Raw genomic sequence first — 25,804 nt, 5'->3', positions numbered from 1 at the left:
TATGGGATTCTGGACCTATTGTTTATTGAATTTTTGCAGTGTTTCTAGCACTAGGAGGGTTTTACATATACAATAGACCTGTGGTCAAAATTAAATAAGGTAGGTATCAGCCCTTTCACATTTTACGTAGGAGACACCAGAGGCTCAGACAATTTAAATAATTTGCCTAGTCACAACAGCACTGCTGAGATTCATGTTTCTGGAAATGAGTCTGTCTTGCAAATCGCAAACATGGCACATTAGAGCATATGTGACCCTACGGAGTAATCTAAAGGTTATCACTGAAACATACTTACGAGCAGTTAGTGAGACAAGCTGGATGCCTGCACCATATTCACAGAGAAAGGTGATCAAGCTGGATTAGTCACAGTAACAAGGAGCACGGAGTGCACTCTTGTTGCTAGGGACGGACAGCACGGAGGTCCAGAGAGGGCAAGGGGCACGCCCCAGGCCTCACAGCCAGTCTGATGAGCTTGCAGACATTAATTTTAACTGTAACAGGGCTTTCTGACACAAGATCCCAACAATCAATAGTGCATTCCTTCTATGGACTTGTAAAACAAGGTGGAATCCTTATTTCTGAAAATTCCATTATTTAAAGCAAACAAGTTTCAAATAAGGTAAAGTCTCAAATCTCCCCTTATCTTGCAAACTTACATATTCTTACCTCCAGTGTCAGAGGTTGTGAGGTCTTTTTGTCCAAGGTCCACTGCTTCACCAGGGCCTCCCATTCCATGCACTCCCATCTTCTCTGGGGCCTTCGTGCAGTAGTCAGCACCCCCTCCTACACCTAACCTTCCTATTCTCAACAGGCCCTTCTAATCGTAAAAACAACAAAAAACCCAAAACCAAACCCACACAAAACCTCATCCCTCCATCCCTTTCTAGCTACCCTGTTTCCTCTTTCCTTTTTCAACAAGCTTAAGAGTACTCCTCACTACTCCCCTCCCTCTCCTCCCACTTATTTCTCAATGCACCACTTGTCCTTCCCCCACTATTCCGGCATCATATTGCCCATTTCCGTGGATGCATCTCGTTCATCTTTCCCACATTCCCTGCTGTATTTGGCCCTGTCAGCCTTCTTCTCCTTGAAACTCCTCTTGGGCTGAGTGTTGCTCCTGTTTCCTAATTCTCCTGGAGGTTTATTGCAGCCCTCAACTCTCACTTGAGCTTCAGATTACATGTACACAAATTTTCAGATTCGTTTCTGGTATCTCCAAACACCCTTCAAACTCACTGTGATCAAATTCCTACGTCACTCCCTCTTGAGCCTAGGCATGCTCCTGCATTTCCTATCTCAGTAGAGCTATGACCTACTATATAGTATCACTAGAAACCTAGTAGTCACACCTGAGTCCCGCTCTCCTCAAATTCCTGCCTTTACCTAATCAAATAAGCCCAAAGGGGAAAGAAAATTCTCATTCTTCCTGTCAGTTCAGATGAGCAAACTTTTTAGAGGGCCTGATGTACACTTAGAATGCATCTCAGTGTAGATATTAAGCAGCCTCTAGATCTTAGAAAAATGTCTGCCAACCCAGTTGGTCAAAGATGCTATACACATATTAAACATTTACTTTTAGGTCAAAATACTTTTGGAGAACTCACTGTGGAGTATTAAGATGTACTGGGGGCGTCATTAACAGACATTTCTGGGGCGCCTGGGTGGCTCAGATGGTTAAGCTTCTGCCTTCGGCTCAGGTCATGATCCCAGGGTCCTGGGATCGAGCCCCACATTGGGCTCCTGGCTCAGCAGGGAGCCTGCTTCTCCCTCTCCCTCTGCCTCTCTCCCTGCTCATGCTCTCTACCTCTGTGTCTCAGATGAATAAAAAATCTTAAAACAAAAAAAACCCCAAAGTTTGCATGTCAAGGGCCAGCTTTAGGAACTTGTTTTAATAGAACAGCAAATATCCTCAAATGCATCTCAAGTTGTGGCAACCAGCTCCCAAGATGGTCCCAGTGATTCTCACCTCCTGGTACTCTTGCCTTTCTGTAGTCCCTTCCCAGACTGAATGGGGTTGACCGGTGCGATCAATGGAATATTATGAAAGTGAAGGAGGCTTGCTTGTTACATTATTCACTCCAATAGGGGTGGGGGGTGGGGTGCTAGCTCTGCATGTCATGAGAACACTCAGTCCAATGAAGAGGTCCACTTGACTGGGAACTGAGATCTTCTGCCAACAACGAGCACTGACTGCCAGGCACGTGTGAGCGAGCCACACTGGAAGCAAAATCTCCAACCCATCAAGCCTTCAGGTGATTGCAACCTCCTGAGACCCAGAGCCAGATCACTCAGCTAAGCCACTCTTGGATTCTTGACCCAGTGTAACTGTATGAAATAGTAAAGTTTGTTTTGAACTAAGTTTGGCACTTACATAAGGAATGGAGAAAACCCTACAGCACAAGCGTTATTACTTGAGCAAATGATGGTAAAATACTCTGAATGTAGTAACTGTGGAAAAGCCTTGAATGTTTTCTCAATTTTTAAGAAACATGAGAATTCATTCTGGAGAGCCAGTCCTATTGAATGTCATCAGTATTAGAAAGTCTTCCATTTTCCCACATCCCTTAAACTTGTCAGAACTCCTGCTGCAAGTTAACTTACGAATATAAAGAATGAGGGAATGCCTTTAATGGTGTCTCTTACATTAGGAAAATTCTCCCTGGATGCAAAACCAATGAGGATATTAATTCTGAAAAATTTTTCAGTGATTCCTGTCTTTACTGACAAGCAAGAATTCATACTGGAGGGAAATCCTAGGAATGTAATAAATAGGAGGATGCCTCAGGTTCAGCTCTGCACTCCATGGCCACAAAATCATTTATACCGGCATCAAAAAGCATAAATGTTAGGAATATGGGATTACCTTTATCAATACCCCTTTCTTAGATCGGGCCACTAGCTCATTAATTTTAGGTTTCTTGAAGTATAAACATTGATGTCTATAGCTATCCCGTAAAATTAACCTTAAATTACATTTCAATGAACAAACAAGCTGCTAAATTTTGGGGGTAGTCTGCAATGCAGCAATACACAAAGAGCCCCCAAGACACGAGAAAACCTATTCAATACAACTCATGATCTACTGGAACGGAGAGAGCAATCAGACTCTTGGTTGTGAACAGCCAAGAGGTTGAAGTATCTGCCAAAGGAAGTTATTTTAAGTACCCCATTAATCAATCTTTGTGGGACAATCTCCAACTATGGGGTGTAGAAGTTGGGCCCTAGAGTATATTAGGTAATTCATTTTTTAAAAAAACTGAGGACCAGACCAAGTTACCCTGCATCTCCACTTAAGCCATCAATTTATGATCATAGTTGAGAGCCACACAGCCACTAAAGGAAAAGAACCCCAAACCCAGATTGCTACTGTCTCCCCTTACTACTAGCCACATGCTCAGACTTTTAGACCACTTCTTCAAAGCAGAAGGCAGTAAATAACGTTCATTTTTTTTTACATCTGTATTTCCTACTCCTTTCACTTCAGGCACCACTGAGTCAAGCTAAACAGAACTAATGGCCAATCTCAAGAATTATACCTTTTTAAAACTTCTGAAATCTTAACATGCTATCTTTATACAGATCACATTGTATTACACCTGAAATCTCCTACTTGATCAGTAATTATGAGAGCAGAGGTGTTGTTTTGTTCCTTTATAGTATACCCAAGGCTCAGCACAGCACGAGGTTGGGCACATGGCAGATGTTCAGTAGGAGAGCTGGCACACAGGCTACCAGGGAGGCCCTCAATAGTTTAGTACCTTCTGCTATAGCATCTTAGGACACACCTTTCTCACACACCTCTTTCTAAAATCCTGGCTTACTTCAAGTGTCATCTCCAAGTAATCTTTTCTAATTCCTACCATCTCCAGCATCACTCTACCTCACCTGAACTCCTACAGATCTTTAAATGATCCTTGGCTCCCTTTCCGGCATTGTACTTGCCTTTTTTGCCCATCTAGTCGTACCTATCAAACCGCAAACCAAAGCCCAGAATCCAAATCTCTCACAATATGTCAAATCTTAGTTGTGTGAATAAAGGAACTGCGTTTAGAGAGCTCAACTGGAAGGGAATGTACACACCCTCGCATTCTGTTCATTCATCTCTTTTCCCCCAAATGAAGAGCCACCCAGAGATTTTGTAGGACATCATCAAAGATCTTTATAAATATTCTGCCAGTTATATGGGCATTTTCAACTTAGAGCTGTCTTTAAACTAAAAATGAATATTCTCTTCCCTCTTAGAGATCAGATGTACCAATTTACATGAAGAGTTCAAAGGCTAGAGGAGTAAGCCCAGGGGCAGTGAGACTGATGTCCGAAGAAACGAGGCAGTGAGGCACAAAGGCCTCGTGAAAGCCAAAACACCTTCTTTGCTGCTGGCCAGACATTACCAGTACAACTAAGTTCATGTCCCTGTTTACTTGATAGGAGCCCAAATGTGACCTAGAGCTTGCAATTCAGCATCACCTGGAAGCTTACCAGAAATGCAGACTCTCCAATGGTACAGTCACTTTAGAAAACAGTTTAGCACTTCCTCAAAATTTTAAAGTTAACTTATGACTGAGTGACATTGTGCTGAAGTTAACAATACTGCAGTGTGCACTTAAAAATGAAGAGTTGGAGCACCTGGCTAGCTGGGTCAGTAAAGTATGCGACTCTTGATCTCGGGGTTGTGAGTTAAGCCCCACGCTGGGTGTGGAGATTACTTGAAAAATAAAATCTCAAAAAAATTTAAGAGGGTAAATCTCGTAAGTGTCCTTACCACAATTCTTTTTTAAGTTACCATATGACCCAACAATTCCACTCCTAAGGTCTACTCCTTATAGAAACAACACATGTCCACACAAAATCTTACACACAAATGTTCACAGCAGCAGGGTTCATGATAGCCAAAAGGTAGGAACAACCCAAATGTCCATCAACTGATGAATACACAAAATGTGGTATGTCCCTGCAATGGAAAATTATTCAGCCATAAAAGGAATTAAAGACCTGATACGTTACTGGGATGAACCCTAAACATACACTCAATGAAAGAAGCCAGTTACAGAAGTCCATGTAACATATGATTCCTTTTATGTGAAATGTAAATAGAGACAGAAAGTAGATCAGTGGTTGCCAGAGATTTTTGGCAGCAGGTGTGGTGGTGAATGGGGGTAGCTGCTAACGGGTACAGGATCTCTATTTTGGCATGAAGAAAATGTCCTGAAATTAGGACAGTGGTGATGGTTCGCATAACTGCATGCTTAAAAAAAAAACAGAAACAAAAAAACCCACCAAATTGTACATTTTTAAGGAGTGAATTTTGCATGAATTTTATTTCAATAAATCTGTTTTTTGAGAAAAGAAATGCAGATTCTCAGGCTGACCTGACCCCAGACCTACCGAATCAAAATCTGCATTTTAACAGTATTTACAGGTGATTCACATACACATTGGATTGAGAAGCACTGATTTAGAATACGATCGAATTTGTTTCTCCGACTAATCATGGAATAGTTAACTTGATTTCACCAGGATAGATTTTTCTTGTCAAATTGCTTCAGATATTCAACCACTGTTCACATTCATTTTATAACATCCGGTTTCTCCTCTATAAATTTGCCAAGTTTAAGTACTGGGTGGCACTTGCATTGAGCTAAGAGCAAAACCTTGGCATACAGATTTATTAACTCTCACCAGGACTGGGTATAGAGTAGCTCTTACTTTAATTAAACCACCGCTTTTGAAACAGGTGCAGTAACATACAGCAGGTGACCAAAGGAGATACACAGCCAAATGGGAAATGAGACCAAAAAAACACTCACTTCAGAAAACACTTTATTCAAGGTCAAATCAGGTTTACAGGAGTATAAAAACAACAGGGGGTAGAGGTGCAGAAGCTTCAAATAAACTGTGCATACAACAGGACGTAAATTACCTACCTGGGGTTCTCAGAGCAGTTTTCTACTTCTGCACTGGAGCCTAATCTCTTTTTTAAAGAATCCTAGGAAAAGTCTCAGCAGTCATATTTTCTCATGATTTAGCAGCTAGAGAAAATGTCCACATTCCAAAAAGAAAGGGGTAAACCCGAGGGACAATAGGTATTGAATATAAAATAAAACTGAGATAAGCTCCGCTTCTCTGTTTCAGTTCTTTCAATTTTGTGTGTGCACACACTCTGTTGAGGAGGGGGAAATGCTATTAGAACTTTCCTTTTCAAAAATTTCATGAAGAATTTGGAATGTTTTGGGGCACCTGCCTGCCTCAGTTGGTAGAGCATGCAACTTTGGATCTCAGGGTCATGAGTCTGAGCCCCATGTTGGGTGTAGAGATTACTTAAAAAACAAACAAAAAAAAACAAAACAAAAAACCCTGGAATGTTCTATGGGTACTCACAGCCAGCTACTGCATATAAGTATCACACCCCAATTAAGAGTGCAAGTTCTGCAATCTGCCTGTTTGGGTTCAAATATTGGGTCCTAGATCACAGTTGTGCCAACTTAGGCAAGTTAATTAACCTCTCTGCCTTAATGATTTAGAAAATGGGCTTTAGTAGCATTTATCTCATAGGATAGTTGTGAGGATTTAAAAAAATATATGTGAAGAGCTTAGAGCAGTCCTTAACACATATGAAGTGTTTTTGCAAATCTCTCTCTCATACACACACACACACACACACACACACACTCAAGTGCACGCACGCATAGGATCTTTCAAATACAATCTGTCATATCCAGATTCACAAGCTAGAGTGGACTGTTGATGGGGAAATGAAATTAGCCTCATTTTGTTAGATTTTTATTTCCTAAACTAGAATTCCATCTCTATCAAATCAGTAAAAAGTGAGCTTCTAAAGACATGAACTGTGTGCTAGTCCCTTTTGTATTCCAGGGTCTGACAGAATGCCAGACACATAGGTGTATAATGAATGTGAAATAATTTAATCCTAGTAATTTAAAAAGTTATCTACAAAACTAATATAGGTGAATGTTAATGGAGACCTATAAAAACCCATAATTTCACTCTTACTTCACTGCATACGATGCAAATGTAGTTCTCATAGTAACTCTGAAGCACTTAAAAAGTTTTCTATAGATACAGTGAGGGATAAAATTAAAACTACAGTACAACAATTCAAGAAGGAATGTGAGCACAAAACAACAAAAAGCAGCACTCTGTACATTTCAATGCCAAGTTCCAGCTTCGCTGCTGAGAAGCAGGGGAGAAGCTCCATGTTGGCTGAACACCCCTCCATCTCCACAATACTGAGAACCAAACGAAACGGGAGCAAGACTTTCTGAAGCTCGGAATTAAGCTGTCTATCTTTACTGATATGAAACAATTAGCTTAAAAATACCTAAAGGAGTCTTTCTTCAAAACAGGCATCTCACTTACCTTTTCAGAATATTTCCTAAAAACATTAAAGAAGATGTAAGGCTTAGCTGGTAATTTCCATGAACTCAGTTCTTTTCCTCTGACTGCAGTGATGTTGACACGACAAAGCAGGTTTGGGAATGCTAGAAATGAATTCCTACTTCCCTTTGCATTCTTCAGGTTCATTTTCCCCCAAATTTCTGCACTGGTTGGCTTCCATTTCAGCATCAGCCACGAAATCTTGAAGGTCAGACACAGTAAACAGGGAAGGACATAAAATTAAGTGATTCGGGCGTAGTTTTGAGTCTCACAACTTCAACAGGGATGAGTCATACCTTAAAGTATGTAGAAATGAATTACATGTTCTATTTCCTAATGAAATTCAGCTTAGTCAAGCTAAAGGGAATTAGTTCGCAACAGCCTAAAATTTTGTTTGTTCCTTTAATAAATGTTGAGTGAAAAAAGATGTAACTCCCAAGAAGGGGTGCCTGGCTGGCTCAGTCAGTAAAGCATGCGACTCTTGATCTCGGGCTCATGGGTTCAAGTACATGTTGGGCATAGAGCTTACTTTAAAAACATGAATAAAAAAAACCTAATTCCCATGCAGACCAAATACAAGTTGATCATTTTAGTACAAGTCCGTGTCCTTGATTTATTTTGTAGTATAAATGTAAAGGAAAAACAGTTCTAACAATAGGAATAAAAAATAATGCCAAATTGTTCTAAGTGATTTTCTAATTTGCCAAATTTGAAATTGGTATTTACATACCACTTAAATCAGAAAAAAGGTGAACTTTCTCTATCATTAGTACAAGCTTTAAATTAAAAGGCTTATTCCATTCAATTGCTTTCTTAGTTATAGGAAATTAGCATTAAAATTAACTAGGTAAGAGAAGTTTTGAATAATTCATGTGGAATTAATTAACAACGAAGAAATGTCTTTATGCTTTGTAAAATCATAAACTGAAAATTAAAACTTTCTACGCTTCAAGTAGTTCACGATCAATTTTTTTTATTTGCTTCCTATAAACCATTAAATATGTTTGCTTTACTCACACACTGACACTTCAACCCCAAAATGACAGAACTAGGTCACTACTTTGGAAATGGAAATGAGAACAGCTACATTAGGGGAACTCAGGCCAACAAAACTTGCTTTTAGGGGAACGGAAGAGAAAGCCATCAATATGCCATAAGAGTTTGAGCATTCTGACCATATATCAGGCAGTTATTCTTGCTGAATGGTCCTGGATTCCAAATGACACATTCTTCCTCAACGTACTCATCCCATCACTGGCTCAGCAGTCGACACTGGAGACCATTTAAAAACGTGCACTTTGCAATAACCATTATCTATCTTAGCAGCTAGAAAGGCAAAACAAAAGTTAGCATATAAAACTACCTTTGGGGACTAGGGCAGAATACTAATTCACGAATGATAAACATAATAAGCAATTAAAAAAAAAAGTATAATGAACACATCTGGCCCTGAAGAATCAGGTTTGTTTTTAAGGAAAACAAACAAACAAACCTCAAAATGTCTGTTTATCAGACATGATCAAAGTGCCCTCCTTTCCTGACCACAACTTCTACTTCTGGACTGGCATTCCAGAAGCGTAAGGAATATAAAATGGTTAGGGGTTCACTAGACAGGAAGGAAAGCCAGTGAATTTGCTCATGCTGTCCTATTAAACACTGGATTTGATAGGCTTTCCATCCCAGAAAAATCCATGCATGAAAATCAGACATGGCAACAGCTGCTCCTGATGTCAGATTCTGGTAGAAAAGCACAAGAGGGACTCATGTTTTCACTTTATAAAGAGAAACAAAAAGCAAAAATCAGTTTCAGGGGAAAAAAAAAAGGAATCACCATTTCAAATAACCTGAGAAATTAAGTAAAAACAGTCTGAGAACAAGCTATGTTAATGCTGGGCTTAATGCTTCTTAGTTTGCAGTTAAAAAAATATTCAAAGGGAAGACATTCACATGTTAAAAGTTTCTGAAGCAAGACTGTTCAAAGCTATTCAACAGTGGCAAAGCACCAGTGTTAAACTCCTATCTGGAAATAAGGCAAAAATAAAATACTGCTGTTTGCTATAGGGCTAAGATGCACACTGGATTAGATCGGCTAAACCAAAAGGCGGGAGTCAACAACAGACCTCTGCTCTTAGATACCCTGGTTTCTAGTATTTTGTTACTGTTGTAATAGCCAACAATTCTTGTTTCAAGGTTTGTATTTTGAAATTGATCATTCTTCAGTCTTTCATTATGAATTTTCATGGTAAATCTTACCTTCAAGGTCAGTCGTAAATCCTACCCTACTAAACACTTCTGTATTTAAAATCCTCTACTATAACCTAATATACTTAATCAGAGCCTGACTGACCTCTCAACTGTCCCTATAGACTCAAAAGGTGGTTGGGGTGGGGAGGGAAGACTGAGAAATGTAATTATACCTGTTTCATTCTACTGGTTTTACAGAATAAACCTCGTGATCTGCAGAATTATTTTTTGTTTCTCTTCACGCCTGGTTTATAGAAGTTGACACTGGGTATGAGAAAAAGTGTAAGTCCTCGTGCCAAGTTTTCACAGGTATTATCATCATTCATTTGAAGTTAAGTCCAAGAATATCAGCTAGCCCTCATAAAAAGGTGCATATAATGTCACTTCAAATTACCTTGAGCTATTCGTATTTGTATTGTCCTCTATCATGTAAATAATCAAGAATCACATAATAGCCTTATTTCTCTGGCTACATTTTAAAGTGTTTGCATGGTTCTTTGAAACATTAATTTCAAAATATAAAATGAATAACATTATTTATTTAAACCCAACATTCAGTGTCCCTGAGGTGGGCTCAATAACCTTTCAAAAAAATAAATAAATAACACTTGACTTACATGTATTTTAAGTACAGCTGCTGGCTTTGTCCCAACACTTCCATTGGTTCTCAATTCAGGCTCACGGCCAAAGAGAAAAATCGAACCTGCAGGCTAAGTTTTGTTGACACTGAGGCAAAACAGCCACCAAGTCTAAAAGAGCCAATCTCTCCCAGTTTGGGGATGCTCTGATCGTTAACAGTAAACAAAGTATCACATATAAACTGTGCCCACAAAATGGGAGATCTCTGTAGCCTTAGCTCATGAAAATGCGTTTTAAAAGATTATGCTAAGTGTTGAGATTATTTTAGTTGTGAAATGTTAACTGTATCAGGAGAATAAGGAGCCAGAAAAAAAGAAATCTTGAGCATAATTTCTTTTTCTGTATATACTTTCCTGACAATCTAAGAGCCATCAGAATATCCCTCGTGAAGCCTTATCCGATCTGTTAGCGGATGATGGTGAAGGTGATCAGACTCGTGATTACTTATAGATGTTTTCCTTTGGAGAGGCTGTTGCCCTTGGACTGAATGCCACTAGAAGCATTTCTGCTACCTGGATACAGATTATCTGCTGCAAATCTGTGCCTCCAGGCTGGCTTCCCATTCTTCCCCAACTGCACACTTAGGGAAGGAAACACTCATTTCATGTTAGTTCTAAGTAAACCATACAGAAAGCAAAATCAGACTACAAATTATTTGATACTTATTTGTATCACCCCCTACATCCCTAATGCTGACCTCACTCCATTCCCTGCAACTTTTTTTTTTCTTTTGAGAAAAGTATTTTCCTTGCATTATTATCTTCTAACATCTGTGGGCTCTTTCCCTCTACTTTCTTTGAAAGACATTGAGCTAAGCTCCTGGAAATTTCAGGAAAAAAAATCAGTGTTGAAACCAGAGGCATATCTACAGTAAAAGCAAACATTACTTTTCACGTACATCACCCAAAGGGTTAAATAAGAGGCTGCGGACAGTTTATGGGATTAGCACTCTCTCCCCTTTCTTCTTGCCTTTGGTTCTGAGAACCTTAGAAATCAAGGTCACTGGCAGATTGTAAGGGACAAGGTGAATAGAAGCTACTTTTGGGAGCGACCCTTCCCCCTAAGGTGGAAATGTAGGAGCAGGGACAGAAGCTGCTGCAGTTTCATGAGCCAAAGGCTATAAACTTCTAGCCCAAACTTCAAAGGAAAAGAAATCCTAAATGTATGACTATCTTTTAATCGTTGACAAGTCAGTTATTTCACCGCCTCTTTCATGGAAACACCAACATACTAACACATAGCTCCATTTTTCAAGCCCTCATTTTCCAATTAAATTGAATCTTCAGGTAACTTCAAAAAACAGTGCTAAAGCAAAGATGCAGTTAGAAAATCTGGATTCGAATGAATTTTGCCAACAATTGTTATGTAACCTGGAATGTCACTTTTAGAAATAAAAGGACATAGTATTTCCAAATGTCAATAGCCACACTTGCATTATGAACACTGTTTCTCCTTGCTTTATGAAATAGGTTAATTCTGAAAAATCCACTGAACATAAAATTTTTACATACCAGGTGGATTTCCTACTGATGACAAACTACCTTCAAAGATGCCTTAACAATCTTTATTTGATTGCTCTCCACTAGTTTTTGTCTTGTTCTGAAGTAAATTCTTCAATGGACTAATGGTTCTACCAGATACTTCGGGTGAATTTCCCAATTTGACTTCGCTAAATTAGATTACTATAAATGAGATGTAGAACATGGTGTATTTTTTACATAGGTCTTGTTCTAAATTTTTTCTAGATTGCCATCAGCCTTGTTCCTAAAAGATTTGATTATCAAGACAAAGTAGGAAAAGAGAGAATACATACTACGCATATGTGGAAACTCATTTTCTGACTCTGCAGAAGAACCTAGTCCTTTTCAGTCATTCACTATAAAGTTCTACAAATAAATGGAGTAACTCCAAGTAAAAAAAACACTGCAGGTATCTAATTTTCAAAGAACACCTGACAGAAAAATCAGTGTGTTAAAATTTTTGGTGTCACTAAATTAACTTTAAAATTTTAAAATGTGTGGCGTATCTGGGTATTAAAACAAAGGATGCTTTAAACAACTTTATGAAGCCACTTCCAAGGTTTTTTGGTCTTCTACAACTTCTAGTCCTAGAAAAGAACTTACAAGGATATGCAGGACTCACCTTGGCATAGCTGGCTCAGAAACGTGAGACACAATATGGGATTTATAATCCAGTGAGGGTGCTGGGGATGTAAGAAAGCATTTGGGACAAAGCAGCAGTAAGGCCTGATTCCAATAAATCTAAAATGTGTTTTAATGTTTGCTATTCATTTTGTAAGTAATTGAAGTCCTGCATAAAATTTCACACAAAGGGGAAATACTTCCAAGTGGTAACTATTTCCTAATGTAACACGAGACCGCCTTTCTTGACCTTAAGGATTAAGAAAATTGATGTTATGTTTATAAAAACGAATCAAAATACCCATAATCATTTTGGCAAAATCTATACCACTTAAATTGTTTTGTAAATAATTTTCATATTGAATATGGCAGGTATGCAACTAAAGGAGATTTCATAACCCTAATTTGTAGAAAATGTTCCATATTATATTTTTTACCTATGTCCTTCTTCAAGTCTGAGTGCTCCAATACATGCTAGTGAAAAAAAAGATCAAAATTAGCATTAGCACAAGGATTTTCAGTTAACACTACAAATAGAATCACCAGGGGAAAAAAGGCCAAAATAATGGAAACTCAAATATGTGACTAAATGAGAAACCCTTGAGACATACAAAATCAAACTGTATTACTTACCAAACCTCTACACCATCTCCTGATAAATATCCAAGAAAAAATGTGGGAGATCTAAAATGTATCATACACGGGCAAAGAGAACACTTTAATAGCCCTCCCCCTAAATAACATAATTCAAAATGAAAAATTTTAAGACACAAGTCAATTAAGCATAATTACTTTGAAGTCTTTTATAAAATCTCTAAACTTATGAATAAATTCCCAGTTTTCTGAGGATGCTAAAATCCTTTGAAAAAGAATAAAAGCAAAACAAAACACAAAAATCACTTAAATAAAGGGGGGGGGAATCCAACACAGAACATGGGGTAGAGGGAAGTTGAGGTGAAGAGAGAGAAACACCAAACTTAAAACAGAAACAAAACAAAACAGGAGCTCTCTACAATACTCTGGCATTCTAGTTTTGAACAAACCAGTTACTGGGTATCTGAATCATAGCTCTACTACAAAATGTTCCTGCATCCCGGTGTCCTCATCTGTGAAGTTGTGAAGATTAAAGCAGACCACCCAAAAACACTTGGCACAAGTACTTGACATGTAGTAGACACTTAACAAATGCTATTAGCACTAAGCACATATTCACCTAAGTATTTTTTATTGGCTATTATTTTTAATTTTGCAAGAGCAAAAGCAGGGAGGGATCTCCCTGACTGGCTGGAATTTGAGTCCAGATTTTAAGAATGTATCTAATGGTAACTAACTTTCAGAATTGCTTTAGGTAAATGCTTTAAAATCTCACAGACCTACACAGAAGGTATCACTCCTCTTCTTGCCTGGCACCAATTACTGCTATTGGTATCAGAAGGAGATGGTAGACAGTGTGCCCTTACATTTACAGTGTGTCCGCACGCTAAATGAAGGGTGAACTGAATGTTCAAGATTGCTCTAGGGATAATCAAAGCAACCAGGCTATACTTGCAAGTACAGGATCACCTTCTTTCCTCTGAAGCTTCTGTATATATACCAAAGCATACATGAATCAATCACAAAATGTGGAAAAGGAAATATTCTATGATGCTGAGGGCAGGGTAAGGGAAGCACACAACAGCAAATTAATTTCTACAAATTCAAACCTTATATTCTAGAATAAACCTTTTGCTCTTTTAAGCCTGTCATTCAACCTCCCCCCACAATAAATCTAACATAAGAAAAGGTTTTGTCTCTAGCTCTAAAAAGCTAAGTAAGTATGTAGAGAAAGATAAAAATGATAGGAAGTGTAATTCTCCTACTTGCTTTATCACAAACTAGCTGCACAACCCTGGCTAAGCCTGTTTTCCCATTGGTAAAATAGGGATACTACTGATACTAACTTAACTTAGGAGTTACTGCGAATATTAAATAGAAAGCACCTAGGTTCGTGTGTCTGGTACACAGGAACTCAATGAATGGGAGCTATTCCTTGACTAATGTGAGGGGTGTTGGGTTAGGTATCAAGTCAAAGTCGGAATATCAAGAAGCCTTTCTTTTGCACTTTCCCCAGGAAGAGACAGCTGGAGCACAGATGTCATGAGGCAAGTCTAACGGATTTTATCTAAAGTAGTTTATCACCATGACTAGAGAAAAACACTCTTATAAAAGCAATCTCACCTGTAGTTTGGATGACTACTGCAATAACATCACAGTACGTTTACTTTCAGAAAACACAAAAGCATGTGAAAATCTACGTACTCGCCTGTGCAATTTTTAGGCCAGGACTGGCCAACTAGGCTGTTTTTCTACTGTTTGGTCTATGTACTCTACCAGAGCAGGCACTCCCTCTGAGTCACTAGGTTCACCTCAAAACCTGACCGCAAACTCTCATATCCCAATGATTAATTCTGACCCTTCTGCATTTTCTTGCATATTGTTACCCACAGCACCTAGATAACAAGATTCAATACAACGTTGTCAAACTGCCATTTAATTAATTCTAAATACTCCTTGGAGTTCTGGTTGGAGTCTAGAAATCATTTAGCATATGACAATTTTGATAGTTCTACCATGTATTCCTATTATTTCATGAATGATAACCCATTTCAATCCAAGTCTCTTAAAATGGAATAATCTCCAAAATGATTGCTAGGAATAAATTTAAGTGAGGTGGACAAAGGCAGTATAACTTTCCTTAAGCTAACAGTGAAGGTTTAAGTAGAATCACAGTCAGATTAGGAAAGGAATAAAAGGTCTGAAAGGGAAGACAAGAAGTATATGAAAGGCCTCAAATTTCAAGAATTTAAATTTGTTACCATGATGTAATGGGAATGCTGGCATTTGTGAGAATTATGGCAATTGTATAGGACAAAGAGAGTAGTAGGAAAGACTGAGTAGGACAGTTAGGAAGAGGTGAAACAATATAGGACCTGACTTTTAAATCAGAGCAATGCTTCCTCACCTTTAAGTCTTGGACTTGGGGGTCTGTCAAGCCAGACTCAAGATGAATTTTTTTTCCCTTAATAGAACACTAGCTCCAAAAGGGGAGAAGACTATCTTACACCCACTGCTATATTTTTAGTACCTAAAATATTATCTAACATAAAGGTGGCTCTCCCAAATTACCATCTAGATCTGAATGTAAATGCTGTTGTAATTAGTAAAATATAATTCATTTGAGGTACTGCTGAATTCCTAGAATGTTTTAACACAAGTTTTCCAATTAACTGAAGTATTACAGTATAACTGTTAGTTATGATTGGTCTGATACCTTTTCCTACATTGGTTCCAAGTCATTCTCATAGAAGACTAAGAACTGCCACCCTAGGATAGTAGATTAATGACTAGAGAAATTAAGGAAAAAACATCATAGAAGAATAAGCATGAGTTGATTAAAGGAAAATCTAATATAAGGAACCATTATGACTGCAACCTGTAAGATCAAGAGGTGCTGCCCAAACCCATTAATTCTTCCATGGCTAGGTCTGTAAAGCTTTGCTCCCTATGCCGATGCTCCGCCTTTACCCCCGGTGCCAGTACAGGGCAGGAATGTATGTGCTCATTAAGCATCTACTGAATGAACAAACTGGTAATTATTTTTCAACATTATCAAGTTTCATGTGACTTGGAGGTACGTATGAGAGCGAAAGACTGGGGTGAGAGATATAAAATCCAGCAGTCCTAACAGTGGTTCCAGTTCCTAAAGATGGACAAAAGACACAGGAAGGGGACATTACAGAGGACAAGGAAATTCAGGGAAGTGTGGATCAAACCAAGCCAGCAAAAGCCAGAGAAGTTTTGAGGTCTGTCACAAAAATAACAAGATCAAGGACAGTGATGGCGAGAAAAAAGGCAACTCAAATGACATGAAGGTCACTACTGCCATCCTGGTTTGGACTGAAAAGCAACAAAAATGATCTGTGATTACAAATCTTCTAGGCAGAACATAGCTGGATGGAGCCCCAAAGCAACCAAGGGCACTTTAGTTCATTAGATGTCTATTTGGAAAGAAGTTGGTCTTAGTGCTAAGTTTAACTTAGAGCCAGCCCGACTTTGATGACTACCTTCCATGTCATTAAATAAATCCCAGTTCTGAGATATTGCTGAATTGTTTATTCACCAGCCATGTGCATGTATATATATACTACACTTACATACATAAGCTGTTACTATTAGAGAACAGATTTTTCCAAAGTTAACAGGCAATCAATCAGGATGCCACTGAACTTTGTTTAGGTATACTCACAGGCTTCTTTCTCCAGGAATCAAAGTGAGAGGAAAACTATCAGGACATAAGTTCTGGTTCTGCACTAGCTTTATTCTATAACCCTAGCGTAGGCAAATCCTGTGAGTTATGAAGTGAAATGGAAACAGTAATGCCCCAGTTCTAAAACGCACACACACAAATGGAAAGAGAACTGCAAGTAATCAGAAAGGTGTTTAAAAAAAAAAAAAAAAAAAAAAGGGATAATCAACACTACACAAAGCCATGGTTATGTATGCACCCAGCATACTTCATGACCTTCTGGTAGCCACTTCAAAAGACATAAAAGAAAGCCAGGGAAGGTACAAAACAGGGCAACTAAGAAGTGTTTACAAAAATAAAGTGGCTTTTACCTTCAAAGAGTAAGAACTCCAATCTGGAAAGAAAGTTAAGACAATAAAATTGAATTCCATGTAAAATCATAATGATTGCAGATAAAATACCAACAAGCCTGGCTCCATTTTATTAAAAGTAATTTAAAACAAATCCTGAACACTCTAACTAGGAGATGTTTAAAACTGGTAAAAGGAAATTTCAAATCACAAGATGTTTGTGGCTTTTGTCACAAGTACAAAAAAAGAGCAGTTTGAAAAATCACACACAGGTTCAAGAAGCATTGTTCGATTAATGGAGGCTACACAGTTAGCATTTATTTCCAAAGGGAAGTTTCACAGCTATTCAGTGGCAATCAGTAGTTTTACTATCATAATACAAAGTAGTTCTTATGCTCTTATTCCTAAAACTAGTTTTTGGCCCCATCTTTAGTTCTGAGCTGGGGAAACCACCAGTCTAACAAACTAGTTAGCAGTATCCCATTTATTCTATATTCCAAAGAAGCCTAATGACATTTACCTGTAAGACAGCAAAGAGCAAGTAAAATCCAGAAGGTAGTACAGAGTGGTGGTTAGAATGTAAGCTCTGCTATCAGCCCCACCTGGGTCCAATACCAGATTGGCTACTTCTGCTTAGGAGGTCTTAGACCAAACTATCTCTGGACCTCCGTTTCTACACTTATACTTTAACTTCAAATAACTTAAAACAATGACAGCCCACTGGAAATATTCAGTATTAGCTCTTCTGCCAAGTTTCTTTTTGACTGAAATTACGAAACATGTTAACTTCAGTTCTCTCTTGCTGAAGTTCCAGCTGGCAGCTACAGGTCTTAGAGAACTCTGTAAAAAGGAACAGGTTCAGGAGTGAAAAATAAGAGGCTGCAAGCTATAAAGGCTGGTAAGCTGGTGGGTTAAACCATATAGTCTTATGAGACATGTAGTCTGGAGTCTTTGTTGAAAAGGAACCATCATATCTTTTCTTTCTCAAGCACCTCAGCAGTCGCTCCTGTCAAGTGTATTAAAGTGTTGTAGGGACGCCTGGGTGGCTCAGTCGGTTAAGCGTCTGCCTTCAGCTCAGGTCGTGATCCCAGGGTGCTGGGATCGAGTCCCACATCGGGCTCCCTGCTCCGCGGGGAGCCTGCTTCTCCCTCTGCCTCTGTCTCTCTCTCTCTCTCTCTGTCTCTCATGAATAAATAAATAAAATCTTTAAAAAAAATAAAAAAAATAAAAAAAATAAAGTGTTGTAATACTGTGACAAAAAATGTATTACCAGACACTAGATTAATCAGTTTCAAAAAACAATAATGAAGTATGAAAACAGCTTGACCTCATAAGGAACTTTATGAGTTACAGGAAATGGAGAAAAGTTATTTTTAGTAAATCTACTCTATTTGCACGAAGCAGTATCTGTATGTCTGTTTATCTTCAGGGAGGGAAGAAATGTTTCAAAGAACTGTTTATTAGTTCAGCCATGACCAGAGATTTCTCATTTAAAGGTTTAAAGTTTTCAGTAATGGAAAAATAAAAATATAAGGAAACCTACCTTCACATTTGTTCTTTCAAATTCAGAAAGTCACCTCATCTTTATATATTTATATGTTCTTTAATTAAAAATTGAACTGTATAGGTTAAAATTCTTAAAATCAAGTTACTTTGACCATATCCAGTGGGCACTATATTTTTAGTTAGCTAAACAAACAAAAAAAATGACACAATTTACAAACTTTTCTGCTTTCCAGGAATAACTGAAATCATACACACTATTCATGTATTCCAGTTATGAGCTGAAATAGGAGCACAAAATAGCTTTTAAGTTTCCAGTGGTGTTTCTGGAAGATTTGTTTTGATGACTGTCAATACTATTTATAAATCTATTATTGCCTCCTGTAATCTAATCTGAATTCTTTGAAGATAATGATCACGGATTACTAATATTATATTCCTCTTAACACACAGAACACTCAATGGTTGTGAAATGAATGGATCATGAATCAACTATCAATGTATAAACTAAACTTGACATTTTTAGTAAATGGCTGACTTTTAGCCAATTATCTAGATCTGGTCAATGATGTACAAGACTGATCCATTTAATATCCCTTCTTAAGCATTAACGGCTTGATGGAGAGGTTACTGTACTTTCTGAAAAGAAAAACAAGTTAATTACTTTTATAATACCTTTCAAGGGCAAAATCCAGAATGGAAAATTCTGGTAGTTCCTACTATTACTGAGAGCTCACACTATGGAGAAATAAACTAGCAGCTATTGTACATATTTTTGCAATCTTCCTTTTAAGGTGAAAAACATGTTACATTAATAAGATTAAAGTTAAGAATTTTCAACACCAGATGATGCCTTAATTTGGGTCTGCTATCTCATTAGAATTAAACTTTTTTTCAAATGTTTACTGATTGAACAAGATCACATAAATTACATACTGAGAATTTACGTTCTGTGTTCAGCTGGTAGACTACAGTTACTCAAACTTCTTTCTTCAAGGCTACTACATCCATCTACAGACACTTAAATATATTCTGCCCTAGACAAAATCTCTGGGTAAATTTTAAGAAGCACATAATTATCGTTGCTTTGACCTATTGTCCAGATTAAAATAAAAACACTAAAATTAATACATAAATGTTGTTTTGAAAAAGCAATTAACACTGACTTTTCAGACATTGGCCAGATCATTATTAATGTAATATTTCACATTATTAATAACCCCCTCTGGCAGACATTTAGTCTACACCAAACAAAACTAACCTTGTGAAAATTTTGTTAAGAACTAGTTTTCTGGGGCGCCTGGGTGGCTCAGTCATTAAGCGTCTGCCTTCAGCTCAGGTCATGATCCCAGGGTCCTGGGATCGAGCCCCATATCAGGCTCCCTGCTCCGTGGGAGGCCTGCTTCTCCCTCTACCAGTCCCTCTGCTTGTGTTCCCTCTCTTGCTATGTCTCTGTCAAATAAAATAAAAATCTTAAAAAAAAAAAAAAAAAAAAGAACTAGTTTTCTTAGAACCAGGCCAACTGATCACTTATAAACTCAAAGAAATGACTTGAGAACTTAGGCATAGTAAATGAGCTTTTAGGCTCCCCCCCAATATAGTGTCACATGACTATCATGGTGACCCTTAAATTCAGGACTGATGAATAGAGAATCCCTGATTCTATTCTGAAATACCCATTATTTTAAGCAATGGCTCAAATTACACAGAATTCTACAAGCAAGATATTAAAGATTAAGAATTAACAGGCTTAACAAAACTACCAGTATCTACGGACCTATATATTTTCTATATGGCTCAGATTTTCATGAAGTAGAACAGCAGAAAAGAAAATACCTGGAATAATCTAAAGCCATTATTAATTTATCTAGAAAAATGTTCTAAGGCCACTTTTCTTTCTGTATCAGGGGAGAGAACATTTTCGTTAAGAGTGCATAAGTAGATTCTTCATACCACCATACTGGCTATTTTTATGCATAATTTTGTATTTTTTTTTTTTTTAAAGATTTTATTTATTTATTTGACAGAGAGAGAGACAGCGAGAGCAGGAACACAAGCAGGGAGAGTGGGAGAGGGAGAAGCAGGCTCCCTGCCGAGCAGGGAGCCCGATGTGGGACTCGATCCCAGGACCCTGGGATCATGACCTGAGCCGAAGCAGACGCTTAACGACTGAGCCACCCAGGCGCCCCTAATTTTGTATTCTTGTGCATGCATGCACACACACACAGGTCAGATAAGTGAAGTTGTTCAACAAACTCTTTCACTAAGTCCTTGAAAAATGGAGAAGGGCTGAAATCAAATATTAGATGACGGCTTAATATACCAATACTTTAAAAATGCTTAAATGCTAGTACAGATATGGGGGTGCCTGGCTGGCTCAGTCAGTAGAGCATGTGACTCTTGATCTCAGGGTCGTGAGTTCAAGCCCCACACTGGGCGTGAAGCCTATGAAAGAAAGGAAAAGGGAAAAGGGAAAAGGGAAGGAAAGGAAGGAAGGAAGGAAGGAAGGAAGGAAGGAAGGAAGGAAGGAAGGAAGGAAGGAAAAAGAAAGGAAGAAAGGAGGAAAGAAATAGTACAGACAGAACTCAATAATAAAAATAAATTTGGATTTTGTGAATAAAATATGTTGAAGTGAAATTTAAAAATTTTAAGTCATTTGGAAAGTGCCACCCCTTTCTAAATCAAGTATAATCTTGCCTAGGTGAAAACTGGCTTTCTCAGAGAGCAAAATTCAATGATATTTTGGCCTAAATTTTTATAGATGAATGAAGGATGAGAAAACAAATGATTGAAATATCAACGTAACACATACATAAAAAGACACTTCAACAATCCACTTTAATCTAGGACAAAATCATTTTAAATGCAAACCAGGTTGGCTTTATTTTAGGCTTAAAGGGCTTTAAACATAAACTTTCTTGTAAAAGTAAAAATTTTAAAGTAAACATAAAATTTAACATTTAATTCTGAACTCACATTATCAGGCCTATTTCTAACCCAGTAGTTAAGAGTGTACACTTGTCAGGAAGAAAAGGGTTGGAATCCTAGCTTTGCCACTTCACAGACAGGTGAACCACCAGCTATATATAACAAATTATATAATCTCGATCTCTGAATTCCTCATATGTAAAGCAGGGACAATACCACCTACCTTAAAGGGTTGTTGATTACATAATAATACACAATTGTAAGGCAATTCTTTAGCACAGTGCCTGGTACGTAATACTCACACCATAGTATTACTAACCTACCATTAAAAAAAGCTTGGCTAAGGAAAGGAAACAGCAGAGTATTTGTTTTCCATACTTCATCTGTTTTTATTTTTCAAAATAAAGTTTTAGAGTTGAAAATCAGATATTCTGCTACATTTATCAGGGACTACCTATCTTCTAGCCCCTCTATATAAAAATTTATACATACACCTGCCATTTCTATTCTCCATGGAGCATTTCCCATCTGTTGATCTTAATCCATAGAAGTTGTTTTTAAGTCACCTTTAGTGATTTTCTTCCTTAATCTGCTTTAGCTTTTCACCACCCACTCAAGGTTTACTTTGATCTAATTAGTGAATGTTAACCATGGTTTTTCTTTCAGAGTTCGAGATTTCAAGAAAAATAAAAACACACAGGTATTTTTTAGTAACCTATCAACTTTCCTTTTCTGAGCTTTCAGAAGTTATTTTATCTTCCAATGACTCTTGTAACCTGCTTTCTGATCTAATTCCTAAATAAACATGCCATGACATTTCCTCAGCGACCTGATCTTTTTTGCTTTTTCCTTCCTGTTGCTATTTTCCACCAATTTCCTAAAACTTTAATATTAAAGCCTGTTTTTCTAAACTCATTTCATTTTCTTGAAGATGATACTCCTAACCTTTCTTTTGGATCCCGAACACTATTAATATTTGTGGTGGCCTTTGCCTAAATTTTTAATCTCCAACTAGATCCAACTAGACCAACCAGATCCCGCAAACCACTGCACACATCTAATGCTGATACCTTTTCTACTAAGGTCTACTCTGAATCTCCCAGGGAGTGTGAGATAATCTATCACTCAAAGTATAGTCAGGGACACTGGCATCACCTAGAAGCATGTTAGAAATGCAAATTTTTGCCCCCACCTCAAATCCACTGAATTATAATCTGCATTTTTTAAAAATCCCCAGGGATTTCTACCGACACTGAAGTTTGAAAAATATTGTCAAATGATGAACTGTGACCTAAACAGGTTTTAACTAGAAAATTAAAATAATCATCAGAAGTTCTTTCAAAATTATTTTGACAAATGTAACAAATGGTCTCATTTACCTTTTTTTTCACATTTTGGAAAGTCAAACAGAAATGACATTACAACTAACAAACTTGCATTACTCTTCATTATTTAAAAAGAATTTTTAATAACAGTATTAATTATTGGTTGTATTTAGACAGATCAAATTTCTCCACACCAACTCTACATAAATACAATTGCTCTGTTAAGGTTCTGCTTCTTAACAGGAAGCATGGAAAGTTTCAATACGACCAGCCAATGCTAAACATGGACCACCTAACCAAAAAAATTTAGTTATATCATAACTTGCCAGAAGTATACCAAAGTTGCTCTGACCACACCAATTCAGCAAAAAACATAAACCTCTTTATAATCAACAGGTTCAAATGAAAACAATATTTTGATCAATATAAAACACAAAAATTTCAATAGTGATTTAGCTGATAAAAACAGTAATGGCTTTTTAAAACATATGAACTGCTGTCTGATCTACTTAAAAACCTAGACAACTGATAATTTGAGTTTTAAAGGATTCTTGGCTGAAGTACTGAAAGTATAGGCATGCCTTTTGTCTCCAAATTCTATTAAAAAAGGTGCTTGATACATATATAAGTTCTTCAATAATGTAGTACTTTCATATTTAAGGAAATACTTTCCCTTTTACATTATCTGAAAACGGAGGTTGAGCTCCTGCCCCCACTCCCAATGTTACTATCCTTGCCAATACTGATCCTCACCCTTTACCCTTGCGGAAAATAATTTTAAAGTGATCAAACCTCATGTTATTTCAAAGGCATGACTTGAGATGTACAATTTTATGACTAATTTAACCTCCTGCTCTCTTAATAAATGGATAGCTGGGCCTAAAAATCACCCTTTGGGAATTTTAAGTAAATAGTTGAATAAAACACTACTCTTGCTTATTAATTTTTTTTGCATATTAGTTTTTGAGGAAATGCCTATAATGGTCTTGAGTTCAGCCACAAATTTCAGGTCTCAGTAAATAGAAATGTGGTTTTTTTTTTTCATAGCTACAGGCAGAAAATATTCCCCTATGTGAATATAATACACTCCACTGAAAATATCTAATAAAATCTAATTGTTTCTAAAAACAAACTAAATAAATTCAGGGCTTCAGGTAGAGCCAAAGATACCAACAGAGCCTAAGCTTAAAATGATCATCAAAAGCAACCTGCTCTTATTTTTGGAAAAAACACACCACAAATCAGTAAGCTGCCCCACCCCATCCCCAGCTCTGTCAACACCTAAAGGGGCCCAAATTTAGATATTTTTTCCGTTAGAACATTCCTTCTTGTCTCTGTGAATGATCTGTTGATTTTGGACAAAAGGAAAACAACAAATAAAAATCTTTCTGGAAAATACTAACCTAGAGGAATTATTTTGTCTACTCCTTCTTACCTTAAAACAGTAGGGAAAAACAAAAAAACAAAAACAGTAGGGTAATCACTTTTTCTTCCCTATAAGCTCACATTTATTTAACAGTCTTCATTCAAAAGAAACAAGGCAGACTATATTGCTATTCCTTCTGAAGAGTTTCTTACTCAATTTGTTTATAGATTAGGTCCCTATCACGTTCCTCCTAGATCTTTTTTGCTATTAATGGTACAGTTTACAGAAAAATGAGCAAATTTCTTCAGGTAAATTTCCATTCTGAGTTGCAGAACTTCTACCTCTTTGACTGATGAAGAACTAAGTACTCAAGGGAAAGAACTCACAAGAAAAAGTATTGTATTAGGGCTCTCCTCAAGAGAATGGGATCAATAATGGAAACAAACGCTTAGAAAGTTTTAAGAAATCACTCTCAATATGGTACTTCTTGTATACTGGAGACATTTCCCAATGATGCATCTAAACCCTCCAACACAGCCTTCCTCAAATATTCCCTCACCACTTCTTCACTTGCTGGCATTTATGTCAAGGAGTCAAGAACACGGGGAATAAAATGCCTACTGAAAGCACTGTACAAGTGTTTCCCTTTGCCCACCTCTGCATGTTTTCTAGGATCATTTCCAAATGGATATGCCACAATTTCATCAGAAAAACTTTACTGGCAACCTTTTATGCCAAAAGCCAACATTCCCATCTTAAACCTGAAGACCCAGCTCTAACCCCCAGTAAAGCTACTTCCTGACACTTTAATAAACCCCCTCAAGTTCAGCTCTTTTATTTTTACTCCTTCCCACTCCTTCACTGTCTTCCTTCAAATCGGTACCCGATACCTAGTACTGAATTTGAAGACAGAACTCCATTTGACCACAAAAGTCTCAATTACAGAACTACTGAACCTGTTTTGCACAATCGAAACCATCACACCCCACCCAAAATCACCAACACAACATTTTGAACATGTTAGATTTTATTAAAAATATTTAACATTGTACAAATATTCCAATACAGTTATGGTACCTGGACACTGTACCAAAAGCACGATTTTTATTAAACTGCCGATTAAGTGGTCTTGCAAATGTACCTACTTTAATATTCTCATATTACTGTATGCATATAGCAATGTTAATGTTCATCACAGGAGCTTTCAGCTCAATCATAGAAATAGCCTTACAACATAGTACTAAAGATCTTAGTAGGATTTGTTAAAGTACAATTCTACCTATGTTACTGAACAGGCTAGAGAAGTTCCTTTTGCCCAACCATTATAAATGAGAAATCAAGAAAAGCAATGTTCATGGGATCCTGACAAAGTTACTACATAAAATGAAAGCCCCTGTTTGTATTTGAGGAATTTAAGCTGTCCCCCCACCCCACAATGTCTCCTCTCCTGATCCCATGAAATGCATTTTGTTGTCAGTATATCAAAGCCAGTAATCAGACTTTGTGCTGCAAAGATGAACCCGTCAGAATTACTTGAGTGTTCCTACTGCTTACTATCAAGCTTTCCAAAAAGCACATTATTAGTGCAATCTTTATCATCTTTTCTATCACTGGTACAGCATAGAAT

General features: G+C 37.4%; 1 long non-coding RNA gene across 1 annotated transcript; it reads right to left on the bottom strand.

Moving 5' to 3' along the window:
• Positions 1 to 5,808: 5,808 nt before the first annotated feature.
• Positions 5,809 to 18,064, bottom strand: LOC144381973 (uncharacterized). Its single transcript, XR_013448351.1, has 2 exons — positions 8,572 to 18,064; positions 5,809 to 7,597 (listed from the first exon to the last, which is right to left on the bottom strand). It is a non-coding gene; the product is annotated as an uncharacterized LOC144381973 (long non-coding RNA).
• Positions 18,065 to 25,804: the final 7,740 nt, after the last annotated feature.

Source organism: Halichoerus grypus, chromosome 5, assembly GCF_964656455.1.
Source record: "Halichoerus grypus chromosome 5, mHalGry1.hap1.1, whole genome shotgun sequence".
Classification (NCBI taxonomy): domain Eukaryota; kingdom Metazoa; phylum Chordata; class Mammalia; order Carnivora; family Phocidae; genus Halichoerus; species Halichoerus grypus.
Note: the sequence above shows the minus strand (reverse complement) of the source record. Positions and strands in the feature narration are given on the sequence as shown.